The sequence below is a fragment of the Rhipicephalus microplus genome, chromosome X (assembly GCF_043290135.1).
Source record: "Rhipicephalus microplus isolate Deutch F79 chromosome X, USDA_Rmic, whole genome shotgun sequence".
Classification (NCBI taxonomy): Eukaryota; Metazoa; Arthropoda; class Arachnida; order Ixodida; family Ixodidae; genus Rhipicephalus; species Rhipicephalus microplus.
In genome coordinates this window covers 266,197,489-266,212,514 of record NC_134710.1, presented here as the reverse complement: position 1 = coordinate 266,212,514, position 15,026 = coordinate 266,197,489, and positions in this window count along the sequence as shown.

The following is a 15,026-nucleotide window of genomic DNA, read 5'->3' as shown; positions in this document are numbered from 1 at the left end:
CAAGCGTATACGGATGCCTGCGTCGTGACGTCGTAAACTTCCTCTGACACTATGGGGCCAATTACCCGTGGAACATAGGCGTCACCAACTCGCCGCTCAACATCATTTGCTATTTCTTTTCTTTTGAAGACTACATCGATTTGATAAACTTAACTTTTTGGGCGCTAAGAAGAAAGTCACGCTCATATACTCAGACTCACTCATGAAATATATTTCTAGGTTGACTAACTCGGACTGAAACTCCCCGAACCACTACTTAGCCGGACTCCCTCCGACTCAAGGCTCGATCGGAGTCTGGGTGCGTCTGAGTTAGTCGACTCATGAGTCCGTTAGTCTAGCTTTAGCTTCTTCAAGCATAGTGTCAATGCCCTTTAGCACCAATATCACACGTAATCGGTGTTCTTCTTGGTGCCGTTTGGCATATTATCGGTGAAAAAGAGTTCGGAGTGTGAAAGACATGATAGCATAACTTATATTTATCAGCAACTCCTCTGGAAGAGTAGGGGGGGGCGTCAATGCATCCCCCTACGTAATGCACCCCTGTGATCAATAACTACTGAAATGGTGTATGAATGACAAGGCTTTCGAATACCTGTGAAAACTTGCGAGTATAAGCGTGAATCCAGGTAAGGCTGATAGTAATGCTTAAAATGACTAGATATGACTTTAGCTCGGCAAAGAATAGTGGAACTGCGCTCTCACTCACTCAAGAAATACATGTTGCGCTTTGGACTCACTCGGACTCAAACTCACCAAAACTTTCCTGAGTCGAACTCACTCGGACTCGCAATCATGAAAATTATCTTCAGCTGGACTCACTCGGGCTAAGAGTTGCGAAAGTATTACTCATGCGGACCCAGTCAGACCCAGACTCACGAATTGATCTGAGTCGGTCCAAGTGAGTGGACTCATGAGTGAGTTCGTCGGCCTATGGCTGATATGCGACGGCTTTATTGAGCCTCAAAATGCCTTGAATGTGCTCGCGAGCCCTAGGAACCACCTCCATCATTTCAGTTCTCAAACCTTGCCTCAGAAAAGGTGAACGAATGGAGGACATTCTTTCAACATGGTTCCCGGATTGGTTCTCCGGATAGAATCCGAACATGCAACTATTTCATCAAAAGAAATTATGGCAACAACGAGTTCACCATTAGCGATAGTGTCACGGAGTTGAAACAAGGATGGCCATATTTTCACGTTATCATCGTGGTTGTTAAACAAAAGTGTATTCTCAGTATTCTCGAGATGTCAACATTACCGCGCTTCGCAATAGGGCAAGCATTCAAACACTGGCGATCCGGCGACGCATAGCTGCATTAAAATTTCTTTATCTGCTTTATCATGACAACATTAACATCAACAAACACGAGTACTTGAAACCACCATACCAGCGCTCCGTCAGAACAAACCACGACAAGAGTATCAGGCCTTTCATCTCCCGTTGCAATTCATTTAAGTATTCCTACTTTCCGTCAGTAATAGAAATATGGAATAACCTGCCACGTGATATAGTGTCCTCAGAATCTCTCGAATCATTCACTACCAATCTTGAAAAGTTTTTGGATTAGTAAGTTGCAGCGTTGTTGAATAATGGCGCAACTTTTCATTGAATGTACGTTTTGATTTGTATGCCACTCGATGTTTCAGTTCTCAAATCTGTTTCTAATATGCACTCTTCCCTGTTAGCCTGGGGTGTTTTTATTCTGTTTTATTTCTTGGTTCTTCGACTAGATGTACAGTTGTAATTTGTAATTGTTTAGAGTAGTCTGTACTGTTCATTCTTATTTTTTCCCGTGTTCATTTTTTTTGTTTACTATTTTTTGTTCTGTGGTCTAATGTGAAGATGACAATCTGTATAATTTCTTCCCACTCCTGTATGAGCCTGTTAAGGCTTACAGTATCAATAAAATAAAATAAAAATCAATAAATAAAAGTTGAACCTAATTACTGTGATGTTGCCACGTATAAGATACTCAACTTGGGGACGCAATGATTTTTTGTCGCATGCACTGGCGTTCTCTTCCTCATAATCTTGAAGCTCTGTCAGTGCGGAACAACTGCACACATCGATCCTCAAGGTGACATAGAACAAGCTCTTCAGACATTTCTTGTATACCGATGTCCTGGCAACCAAGGATGAACCCAGACACGTGGTCTTCAAACCTTGTATGACCTTTAAAATATTTGGCAGTTGGTTAATTTTTCAAAACGGAAGTAACACTAACTGTGCGGTACGTTATAGTTACTGAAAAAAAGTAACTGATGCAGCTTAAAATTTACTAAAAAAAGTAACTAGTTACCGGTAACGCAAAACTGGTAACTAGTTACTGTCCAAGACTGCCCGATGGTACAGAACACTGAACTTGGAGGCTTGTCGTTTTTGGAGATCCTTCAAACCGAAATTGAAACAAGCTGATAATGAGGAGACTATAAATATTTGTCAATCACAAAACGTGCAGTGCCAAAATTTTTTTGTCCCTTTAACAGTTAGGATAAAAATGTAGAGTACAAATACTTTTACGTTGTTTCGAGCGGATGCGCTTTGTCATCAAGGGTGGTTTGTGTTTTGTTACGTGAGAGGGACAAGAACAAATGGTAGTACCAGTGATAACTAGAGCCAGAAGCGGTGCCTCGGCGACCTTTCAACCACGTTGCTGCTACCGTCAAATGTCACTACTGTGACACGGCTACGCTGCCCAATTTTCGACACTTCCTCCGAGGTGAAGCAGGTGACAGCAACGCTGCTTTGATTATGGCCACGTGGTACCGGAGACACTGTTTCTGACAGTTATCGTTAATCCTGACCACGTTGTGTTACTCAGTAAAAGCAGCAAAAAATTGCGCGTAATGTTTGCCTTCTCAGCGAGGATGGCTTATACCAACCGTGACTTTTCGTCCTGTGGGAATTAAGGCCAGCCTGCTGCCTTTGCGCGGGCTTTGCTGCTTTTTCTGCCGTTCTCTTGTCCTGACATGTCTGCCCTCCTCACTGTCTGCCGCGCTGGGAGAGGGAGATAAGTTTAACCCCCTCACCATATAGCGGATGTTGACTGTGGCGCTGCGCGCGGAGCCTCCCGAGAGGTTTTCGCGCGCTGTGTCGGAAGTGGGCAGATACTCTCCGGGACACTTGGCGGTTACCCACGCTATCTTTTCCTTCCGTCGACTCCCGTCGCTCGGGGGCTCGTCGGACTTCGCTGACGGCGCTTCGCGCCCTAGGCGAACCCTCACCTTTTGTTGCCCCTCTGCGTACGCTCGGCCGAAGGGTGGTACGGTGTCCTAGTGCGTGGCCTAGCTACGCCGACCCGTCTCCTTCCGTAGCCAACGCGAGCGCCTTTGCCCTCACTCGAGCAACCGGGCCTTGATCCCGGTGTCTCTGTGGATCACCTTTATCACGGAGACGTGCTCATGGCACCCTGTGTAGTACTTTTATGCCCGTGGCGTGGATGAGCCTCTTTGCTTTCCCGCCGTGCCTTTGCAACGGGCTGTACTGCGTTTGGTGTTGCCACAGACAATAAAGTGTTGCGACTTTGAGAAGTATCGTGTTCTTGCCACGGCGACGGTTAACGCGTGCCCTGCGGCTCGCTAACCTGACTTACGCTAGTGGACTCACTCCTTTGGGATGCGTGTACACTACAGTCCGTAAGTCAGTCCACCACTTCTTTGTTATTGCGTGGTCCCTTTATCTGTGAAATAACGGCTGAAACTTTAATCGTTCTGCTAATCTAAATGTCCAAAAGCGACATCTGGTGTACTTCGTATCTATCAGCCTTAACGAAAAAAGTGCGAAAAAGCTAAACACTCATTCCTGAAAAGAAAAGCATGAACGCTGAAAAAGCAACAAAGCACGCGCTGTTCTTTCGAGTGTCACCATTATCAAGAACACCTGTTTTTCTTCATTCTCTTTGAACATCTACTTTTTTGCATATCTTGAGTTAAAAATTTTGATTAACATAAAAGTTTGTGAAAGTGGACCTATAGCACAATTGGCACTGTTTTTATTATATAGCCGATAATATAGTGTGAGATGTTAACGCCATTATACAGTAAGAAACATGATTACTTGCTAATTGCTTGTGGAATGACGATGTGTTAAAGTGTACAAATAAGTAGAAGAAGAAGAATAAAGCCTGTGAAAGACGTGTCTTCCACTCATAAATGCCTACATCACTCGCAAATTCGACTGGATATCGCCACTTATTATAACCCTGGTGCCGATCCTCTTGCGACACACGTAAACTAGAAGTCGCCATTACGAGGCTGCGCTGTAGGGTGCCCAAAATAAATTTCTACAGAGACAGGTCTGGTCAAGCTCTTTCTCCAATGTACGCTTTCTGTGGCAAGCCATAAACTGTGGCTCATTACTTTTTGACATGTAGACGATTTACTACAGCTCATAAATCCAAGTTAGAAAATTATTTACGTGCTATTGGAATGAATTTCTCAATGCCCGTGAGTCTGTCGTTTGAAGCCTTTATTTCTGGGTTTGCCAGTGCGAAAGTTTACGAGGCAGTGCGGAATTAACTGAATGAAACAAAAAGACTAACAAACTAATATTATTCTACTGTGTCGACATACACATAACTGCGCCCTTTTTTTCTTTTTAAAGCTAGGTTTTGATCTAGGCTATTATCTATTACTAATAGAAAAACTTTGTAGTAAGTACAGATCAGTCAATGGTCATCAAAATTTTATTCTAAAATTTGTAACGTTTTGAATTTGTAGGTTCCTTTACTCTGAAACATAATAATAATTTACAAGACTACTCAATTATTGCCCGATCCCCCACGGTGGGCATTAGCCACAAGTGAAGGGCACCAAGAACAAGACGTGTCTTCTGGTCGGGGCCCCAAAAGTCATGTCTTCACAGGTTCGTCTACCTACATCCTCCGTTAGACGCGTCACCAGCCGCGATCGGAACTACAATGATGCAGCGCGAGAACTACGACCGGTGGCGGCCACTGCCGTACCCGGCCACAGGCAAGTTCCTCATGCACTTCAGCGTCGACTCTCCTATCTCCCGTCACAACTACATGGATTCGGGGAGGCTGCAGCTGTACTACTTGTGCCGAAGCTCACCCTCCGTTCCTGGGGGCGAAGTAGCTACCGCAATTGAGCAGGCAAGGATGCAGCTAGGGGCGCTGGCTGTTGTGTGTCCAGAAAACCTGGATATGTTCTGTTCTAAAACATTTCTGTCGTTGGGGGTGAAGTGTGTATAGCTAAAAAAAAGCTCTAGAATGTATAATAGTGCTTATAACAAAAACTGGCATGCCTGGCAGTTGCTAGAAAAGGAATGGTACATTCTTATTCTTTTCTAGTGGCAGCCACTATTGTCTCGCAGTTGCTTTGTTTCGAAGCAATGAGAATATTCTGCGTCCAATTATGTCATTTATAAAAAATTCTAACAAATCTAGAAACACGAGTTCATCATGTCACGTTCTTGATAGTTGACTGCAAGCATGTAAAAAAAAGTTTTGGGGTGGATGGCCAAGTACTTTCGATGTGGATGTCACTTGAACGTGAAAAGATGTTTAGAAATTCCTATGGGCCAGCGTATGTAGATCGGTAAGGCGGAACAATGAAAGGCGGATATTTGCGCAGAGTTGATTAGTTGCAAGTACTGAGATGCGAAAATTTATTTGGGAAAGTTTAATGGAAGCGTTTTTGTTTCTTTAGTTCTTGTTTTTTTTCTTTACCGTAAAAATGTGTTCAACGTTCACCGTGTAGAATGGCCCCAGGCCAATAAGACTGCTTCACTGTGGTACCATACCTTTGGGGGAACTGAAAATTACAGGTGTCGCACGGTTGGTGAGATTGCAAGCAGTGCAGCTGGCTCACAGACAATTTCAAAAGGGCCTCAATCGGAGCAGGTAATTCAACTACTACTTTGCTTCATGTGCGCGTGGGAGAGATGCAGAAAAACAGCTTTTGTTTGCTAAGACACCTCATTCGGTGATATGCTTCACAATTCGAGAAGAAAAAACACTATTGCAAAATAACATTAGGATGTTCTTCGGTGAACAACAGTTGGAAGTTGGCGCTGTTTCACCTTCTACTGGTCTCCTATTGTGCGCTTTTGAACTCTGATTTCTACGTGTGAAGTTAAGCTGCATACACAACTTTCAGTCCCTTCAGAAGTTGTAGTTTTCACTACTGTTGCCGGCGTATGTCTAACTGTTGAAATACGTTGGAGGTCAACTCAGCATTAGCAGTGGCCAGTGACTGCTAATGCAATTTTGACTGGGTAATAGTTTCGAGATGCACATACCTCTGAGGGTAACTGCAGATACAAAGCCTGCTTTGATCTGCTTTCTTTGTTTCAATTCATTTTTTTCTCCCATAGGGCAGTGTCGAAGCTATCATATTTCTTTCTGGCTGTATACAAAGCTCATGAAGCTCATGGTGACATAGCCCTGGTAAGGTTAATAAATACTTTTACTCATTTCCATCTAACTGACGGTGCCAATGCCAACACAAGCATTCCTACCATTTATTCTTATACAGTAACAAAATCTCATGCTTTGATTTACCTTCCACTATTAAATTTCATTCGGAACAATCTAACTCTTCTGTGCAAGTATGCATCATTCTTTCAACCATCTCACCAATATACAGTCACCTCAACATGAAGTTTTTTACACATTTTGTCATGCTTGAGCCCCTTCCACATCAAAAGGACTTGGCCATTGACTTGAAAACTTTCTATTACATGTTTACAGGCAACTATCTGGGCATGTCACTTTGTTATCCCATATCTGTAGAATTGCTACATTTTTAAGAATGAAAAGATTGGATGCACAATTGTCCTAATGCTTCGCAACAAAGCAACATGCAAGGCATAATGGTAGCCACCCCTGCCAGAGAATAAGAACGCACCGTCCTTTTTGAAGCAACTACCTGGTAATCAAGGTGCTCTGCTCGGGTATTGTACATTTGAGAGCATTTTTGGCAACCTAGAATTCCCCCTATACAGCAACATTGGAATCACTGTAAAAAAAGTAATGGGTTTCATGGTCTCTGTGTGGTATCTTTGCATCCGTTCCCAGGAGATATCGCAGAAGCACAAGATGACACTGCAGTATCTGGTCACATTAACAATATGTGAAAGGAAGTAAAACGGTGGTCACCCAACATGAAATAGATTGCCAATTTAGTGAAAAAAACGTGCTCCTCCCAAAGAATTAGGATTAAAAGGCACTTCCTTCAACACAAAAAAAAATAATTGAGCGCTATCCAGCATTGCGGTTTCTTGAAATGGGGACGTATACAATGTGCATGTCAATGTATGCATGTAGGCCTTTTCAAAGGTAGAGGAAGAAGTATATTTACCGGAAATGCTGCTAGCTTTTGAACAAGTTTCTTGGGTCTGTCTCTGAAGCAAGATAAAGATTATTCTCTCTCTTTTTTTGCTCTTGCCTGTGTTTTGTCTTCATTCACTAGGGTTTTAGTGTACTGCTCTGTAATTGGTGCAACGCTATGCATGTGTCCAATACTGATAACTTACGTGCAAGTTTGTGAGCTTTTTTGGCATACTCAGTCAATTCCTACGTTCCATTGCTTAGCCGGCTCCAAGTATAGAGGGGTATGCAAGGCAGGGACGAAGTTTGCTGAAGGGACATCCGACACTTCGGTGCAGATGAAAATTGCTTTGCCAATGGTTGACGAAACAGTCTCATAAACTACCCTCACCTCAACTACTTACCATGTCTCTCCACAGACACAGGCTTGTTAGGCAATAACAGAACTGGCTTATGAACATGTTAATTATGCCTGCCTCACACGTGATGCAGCTTGCATCTATTTTACTCCTCAATAATGACTGCCTCTTCTCAAACTCCTCAAGAATAAGTAAGGCTAGCTATATGTATCTAGAACAGTTAATGTATAAAGAAAACAATACCTTAGGTTTGCTGTTTGTCAAGCTTATAAGCCGTTCATTTGATTGTAGATTTGTGGGATATTTTTCATGTATTGCTGAGTATCTGTCAATGTTTTTTTCCTAATAGCTCCATGAGGAATTTCTGAATGTAACTGGAGTAAGCCTTGAAAAGAAGCTTCTTGCATTCGTAAACATCTAGGAGAAAAAGTGTTTTAGTCTGGCTTAGTCACACTGACTAAAATGCTGTTTGCCTCTCAAACTGAAGAGAAACATCTAACGTTGGCAGGAGATGCCAAGAAATGTATGTGCCGTTAATTAATTCATTCACTGAAATAACTTTGTTTTTAGATAACGCATTCAGGCACTTATACTTTGTTCTTGTATTCCATCTCGCACAGATGTTTTCATTTTATTATTTTTGCAGCTGTTGTCCTGGAGATTCTGCCACTCCTGCTGAAGGAGAAGGCTTCCTTTTTCAAAAAAAAAAAAACAGTAGGTTGCTTTATTGTTGTTCTGATCACAACAAAACAAAAAATTTAAGCATTCAGCAACGTTTTTATGAGTGTCCTGTAGATGTTCTGAATCCATATGTAGACATCTTATATCTTTGTGAGTAAACCAGCCTGTTTAGATAACTCCAGACAACAAAATTTTTGTTGCAGCTTTTATGCTTTGATGATTCGGTTTTTGCCTTATCAAAGCAAAACCTAATTGATAGTGGTACTCTCATTAGGAAGCCCTGCAGTATTACCTGTCTGAAAGATGAGTGGCATAAATGCAGTTTTTGAAGTATTACTAGTGAAATATATTATCAGTGGCCCATCCATGCGTGAGTTTTTCCCATAGGGCTTGTTTACAGAGAACCAGCTAGCTGATAATAACATGCTGCCAAAGAGTCACAAAAAGGAAACATCTTTTGTCATGCCACCTAGTACGCCAGTATTGTAAGTTGCAAGAACCACCTTGGAAATAGCTAGACAATACAGTGAGGCATAAAATCTCTTGTTCGGTACCAGTCTGGCTAATTTATCATGCGTCTTACAAACATCTATCACTTCAACTGTTCTAAAAATGGATAAAACATCACGGAGAGCCCCCACAGGCACTAAACACAGTCATATTAAGGGCAATGTTGGGAGGCACTTTTAGCGCATGTGTGCACTGGGACTCATTATGTCTGCAGTGGGTGCATGCCTGTTGTGGCACTGTGCACGCCCAGCAAATCTTCTCCGACGTTTACATCACACGTTTTACTTGTGGTACATGGGGTCTCGTTGGTCTCCGTCATATTATAGCGGCTATGTCGCAAGGTGCTGAAAACTCAGATGAGCACTCGTGCTCACTATCAAGACCAAGTAAAATATCTCAAAGGTGACATTGACCATTCACAATTGACCAGAAGAGCCCATGCATGCAAGGTTGTCAAATAAAACATCCACCTCTTGTTTACAAATTTGGTGTCAGGGGTCGTTTACCAATACTTTTGTTTTTATATCATTTCTAAGTATATGTGTTGTATACCAGTAAAGAGATTTATGCAGTGCTAAACATCTTTATAAATCAACATTTTTTAACAAGGAGTGCATTCACTATTTCTTTTTATGCTTTTTTGTGCCCTGATTGTGCTCGTGTTTCAGTAATTAACAAAGCCCCGAAACTAAACGACGAATTTCAGTCATGGTGCTCTCCTAAGCACTCATAACATCCAGGAGCGCATATATTTTGATTTCTTCAATTTTTGCTCAGTACACAAAATAATTTATTTATAAAAGATTTTAAACAGCACCACATGTGTTATATTATTACGCTCCAGTCTTCTATGCCACAGCAGTTAAATACAGTCAGCATATACTAACATCCTAACTTTGGCTTTCCTGCCAGTTGCATATGATTAGCCCATATTAGCATCATATTTTTCAGCTTCACTAGTATTTCGTTGCACACTGTTTCAAGTAACTGATAATGAAGCATCATGCCAGAATTCAGACCTTGAAGTTGCCAGTGTGAGGGAATACTTGAACTATTCATTTACATGCATTTTTGTGTAAAGCTAAGACAAACTTCCTAATATATCAACATGAGTAGTTTAATAAGAAATTCTTATCGAATCTCCCCAAGTTGATTTTTACTGAACCTAACATTCTATTTCTTTCCAGTAATTTACTGGTGCATGGTAATATTGTGAGCCACACAACTGTCGACAGATGTCCTGTAGAAACTCATGTAGGGGAAACTTTGCATTATCTCATTCATGCATAACGGTAATGCGAACATAGTGGTTCTTTTTAAAAAAGTATTTGTGGAATACCAAAGAAACCCACATAACCATGATTTCATGCCAAATTTTCTACGCAGTATTCTAGTCACTCTTCGATAACATTTTTCAGCATGGTCGTAGAAAAATGTGTTGCACTTTTTTCTTCTCGTATCCTGTTTATAAACAGAAAACCTTTTCTTCTGTCCTTTAAAGTGATTCGAACGGTGCAGCAGAGGCCTGTGCCTGGCACGTTTTATTACCTCACATTTTTTATTGTCAAGGGAAAGTAGATCAAAAGGGAAAGAATTTTTCCAAAAATTTCAAGCATTGAAGTGAATGGGGAAAATTGGGGACCCTTACGTTTCGCCTTTAGAGTTGAACGCGATAGTGAAATTTGACCCCTAGCGCGCCCTTCAACCGCTAAGTGCATACTTAGTGATATGTTTTGTTTCATACACACACACACACACGCACACAGTATATTGTACCAGTGCGCGCGCGTGAATGGTACATACAAGTTTTTTATCTGAAGCAAGAGTCGCATGGCCTCCAAGATACACGCCGCGCGCTTGCCATCTCGGAGGCCATAAAGAGTCCGACAATGCCTCACAGATGGCATCACTTTATCTAGAGTTTGCTGTTTGCTTTATAAACGCTTCTAGATGGACATAGTTGTCCATTTTTAGAGCTGTTTGAAAGTTCCTGTCTGTCTTTAGTGGCGATGGCTGCACTATCCCGGCCTTTTCCGACGTAGTTCGAGGCCTCCCAAATGCACCTACAAAACGCCCAATAGGCTCGTTTTCGCCATGACACCTGTCGAACAAAATGCGTTAAAGGGGCCCTGAAACACTTTTTCAAGTAACCATGGAATGAATTCACTAGAAGAGCTTATTTCCTCACGAATTCAATGCCACAAAAATTTTAAGAATGCGTCCAGTGCGAGTGGACTTACAAATGTTTCTCACACGCTGCAATTGCATTTTCTCTTCTCTCGTCCTAACGAAAGCGCTGGAATCTAAGCAAAGAGGGGTGGCACGGGCAAAAAAAAAAAAAAAAACTACGTCCCCCTCGCCTCGTGACCTTGAGCACTTTTTTTTTTTTTTCATTCGAATGCACGGCTTTCTCAGTGTGATCGCGCGCGCGCGCGTGGACAAGTAGCGGCCTCCCACGGCGATCTTTGTGACAAACTTTTTCGCTCATAGATGATTTTTCGCTCACAACCAACGGGACCGACTCCGATGGCAGAAATTCTGCGACACAAGCTCTCTAACGTGATTGCGTTGATAGGCAGGATGCAAATAGAGGAGACACGAAGAGGCGACCACCAGGTGCATTCATCGCCACAACAGCAACATCTCGATGTGGGTGAAACGTAGGAGCACTTGCGTACTTAAATTTAGGTGCGTGTTGATGGACATTAGTCAAAATGAAGTTCTAGTGTCCACGATGGTTCACTTTATAATCATAAAACCACAAAATATTCCGGTTTCTGAAAGTATAAAAGCAAGAAGTTTTACTGAATTGATTAGTCATTCTGTTGAAATTCATTCGTGACGATATTCATTCATGCCGATGTTTATCATTTTTTTATTTGCTTTTCATTACCAAATGCTCACCCCTCATTAGACCTGAAAGGCAAAGAGCCGAAACGCCATGCAGATCGCTGCAGAGTTTGAAGATTTGTCAGTAGAGGTCCTCAATGTCATTGCTGCTGTGACAGCCCTTGTGCAGATATATTATGCATTTATTGCGTAATATTCAGAACACAACAAAAACATATTTGTTGTGCTGGAACACTTCTACGGGCTGAGGTGTGCATCAGCATCCCCACAAGTGAAGCGGTTAATCGCAGCTATGGAAAAAGCATTGTAAAATATTGAGCTGCCTGAATGAGTCGCTTTTGAATAAATGTTTCATTCAAAAACTGCATTTTTGTTTTTACTGCCATCCTAAGCATTTCTCACTACTTGCTTGGTATGAAATGAATCGCCGCTCATATATTTTGTTCTACCTGTATCTCTGTGAGTTAAGCTTATGCATGTTTTATATAGTATAGTAATATGCAGTTTCTTTATTTTATTACATTAATCGGCAACATTACTCAGCTTTGTGAACTATATTGTTCATGAATTTGAGTAATATTGCCAAGTGTTGTCACTCGTTTGCATTACTACTCGGCAAACAGTAAACATTCACTGTGAAAGTTTATTCATATATTCTACCTTCCTGCATGTATAGCAACAAAACTAGCAGCCGTCTTTGTAGTAAATTTACTACCTCAGCTTACTACCTTCCAGTGTGTAGTAACGACATAGATATCATCATGGTAGTAAATATACTAGCTTAGTTTACTACCTTTCACTAAGTAGTAACAGGAGCTAGTAACAATCATAGTGATACATTTACTAACTTTGTGCTACTACCTTCTGGTAGATACTGCAGCTAGTAAAGGAGATACTAGTAACCTTGCAACCTTGTCGTTATCTACCTATAGTTGGTACTTAGGTAGTGAATGTTGTGACAGCAATTTACTACCTCAAAGTTAGTAAGTATCACCACCGTTTTTTTAAGAGTGTACCACTGGAACGGAGACGGTGGGACCGGAGAGCCGCGCCCGCAGCTGATTTAGTTCGCTCAAACGGTTAAGAGCAGCACGATCGTATCGTGACATGCGAATGTGCTTTTGATGTGTTTATATTATTATTATTATTATTATTATTATTATTATTATTATTATTATTATTATTATTATTATTATTATTATTATTATTATTATTATTATGTGGGCTTCCCGGTTTTCTTCGCTGCTTGAAGAAATTGTACTTGTGAGATTTTCTTCATCGGCAAAAATTCTATAGGGCTCTCCGAAGACCCTCGCCAACTTCGCCAATCCCTTTTCTGGGCTCTCAAGTGAATTTTAGCCCCTTTGTTCAATTATCCCACTTACCAAATTTATTGAAGAACAAAAGATCATCTGTAGTGTGCAATGTGGCTGTCATCAATATGCTACTTATTTTACTCGCCGCCCTTTAATATCTCATATTATTATTCTTTGGCAGAAAATACCTGCGACACCCAGTATATCCGAAAAGGAAGGTGTCTTAGAGAGAAGGCATCGGAAATTTCTATGTCTATTTCATGCGTTGCTGTAAATATTACGGATAAATAAGCTTTAATTTTCTATAGGAAGTATTACTTCGATTAATAAATGTTTTCCATCTCCAATGTCTGTCTCATACTGTACGACAATGTGGTGACGTAACTCGAGTAGTTGTAACTCTTCTCTTCCCATCGGCACTGAATAATGGTCTGTATACCGATAACTTGCTCTTATGGTGCATCTCCTGAAACATCATGGTTTAAGATGAGGCATTGAAGTAACTTTGAAGCTTTTCTACTGTATTCTCAACAGGTACGTTGCCGAAAAGTATAATGGTAGTCTCGATCCATCGTGGCAGTTGAGGTTTTCCAGTCCCCTCCAGCGTAGTTGTCGAGACTCTAGTATCGTTTACTGGTACTTTTGATAAGACCACCTCCACTGGTTTGAGGTCGCCGTCTTTTCATACGAGCCTCAATATTGGTAAATCTAGCAGCTACTATGGTGAATTGTGGTTGTATTTGCGTCTTTCGACTTGTTGAGTAACTTGTGCAGCCATTAAATTAAAGTGTATCTAGGATACTCTTTTATTTTCGGAGGCTCAATTTGTCTGTCGACTTCATCCAGGCTTTTCTTCTAGATTTATCGGGCCTGATATTTTTAACTTGGTCAGCAAGTTGAAAAAACCTTCCCCAATCAGTCAACGAGATGACGGATAACTGAAACTGATAAGTTTAAGGTTGCTGTAAGCAACCTGTTGTCATATTTCCTGTGGGATTAAAGTATTAACGTTTTTGAGTACTTCTTTTATCTTACTTCTTTTTCGTTTTTTTTACACGTCTATATGTTGACATATGCTGCTGCAACGATGCATTCTTCGGGTCATAGGCACGTTCTTGTTCTTGAGTGTTATTTAGTTTGCGTTGATTCCTTATTGTAATACACCCTGTTATGTTTTGCATTTCTTAATTATCTTTTTTTGCTCTTTTATTGCACACTTTTCATTGTTGTTAATTTCCTTCATCACCTCTATGTCTTGCTTTTTTTTAAGTACGTTCCATTCAGGCTGTAACCCACTCCCCTCTGTAATGCACTCGAGTCCTGAGTATACTGAACTAAAAATGAATTAATAAACTGCGATCGTCTGTGGTTTTGCACATGCTTGATGTGCCAGCCTTTTACTCTATATCTGCCACTTGCTCTTCTGTACTGATCAAATGTGATATCTTGCAGGTTTTTAAAAGCAGTGTGTTCTTTCGTCAGTGTACTGCTTTTTTTCTAGAGCTACAGTCTGCCGATGATGATTGCACATTTTTTTTCAATTTGTGCTATTTTTTCTGACTATACTTTAGTGTTATGATCAGCCTCTGCCTCTGCACGCGCCCCGGAAACCACGTCAACACAGCTCGCGTGTGATGGGGCTCCAGTGTTTTGGTTTTGGGTAGCGAGATCACTGATATGCTTCATTATTATTTAAAACAAAACTAGCAATAGTATTGCCAAAACGAAAGTTATCATCTTAGGAAATGTAGCCATACTTTTGGGTCCTATTTGTTCTCGCTTGCAACGTTACCGCTGAAGGCACTGCTTAACTGCCTAGGTGACAACAGGCGTTTTTTTTATCATTTTCTTCGTTTAATGAAAACTTACCGCATGCAGTACCATATTACTTGTCTCATGCAATTGTGTGAACCTCGTCATACGCCAAGTAATGTGTTACTTCGAAACGCTCTAGGGGCAGCACAAGGATATTCTGCCTGAGAATGTATTGGGTCAGGCCTTCCAAGGACGCAGTGCAA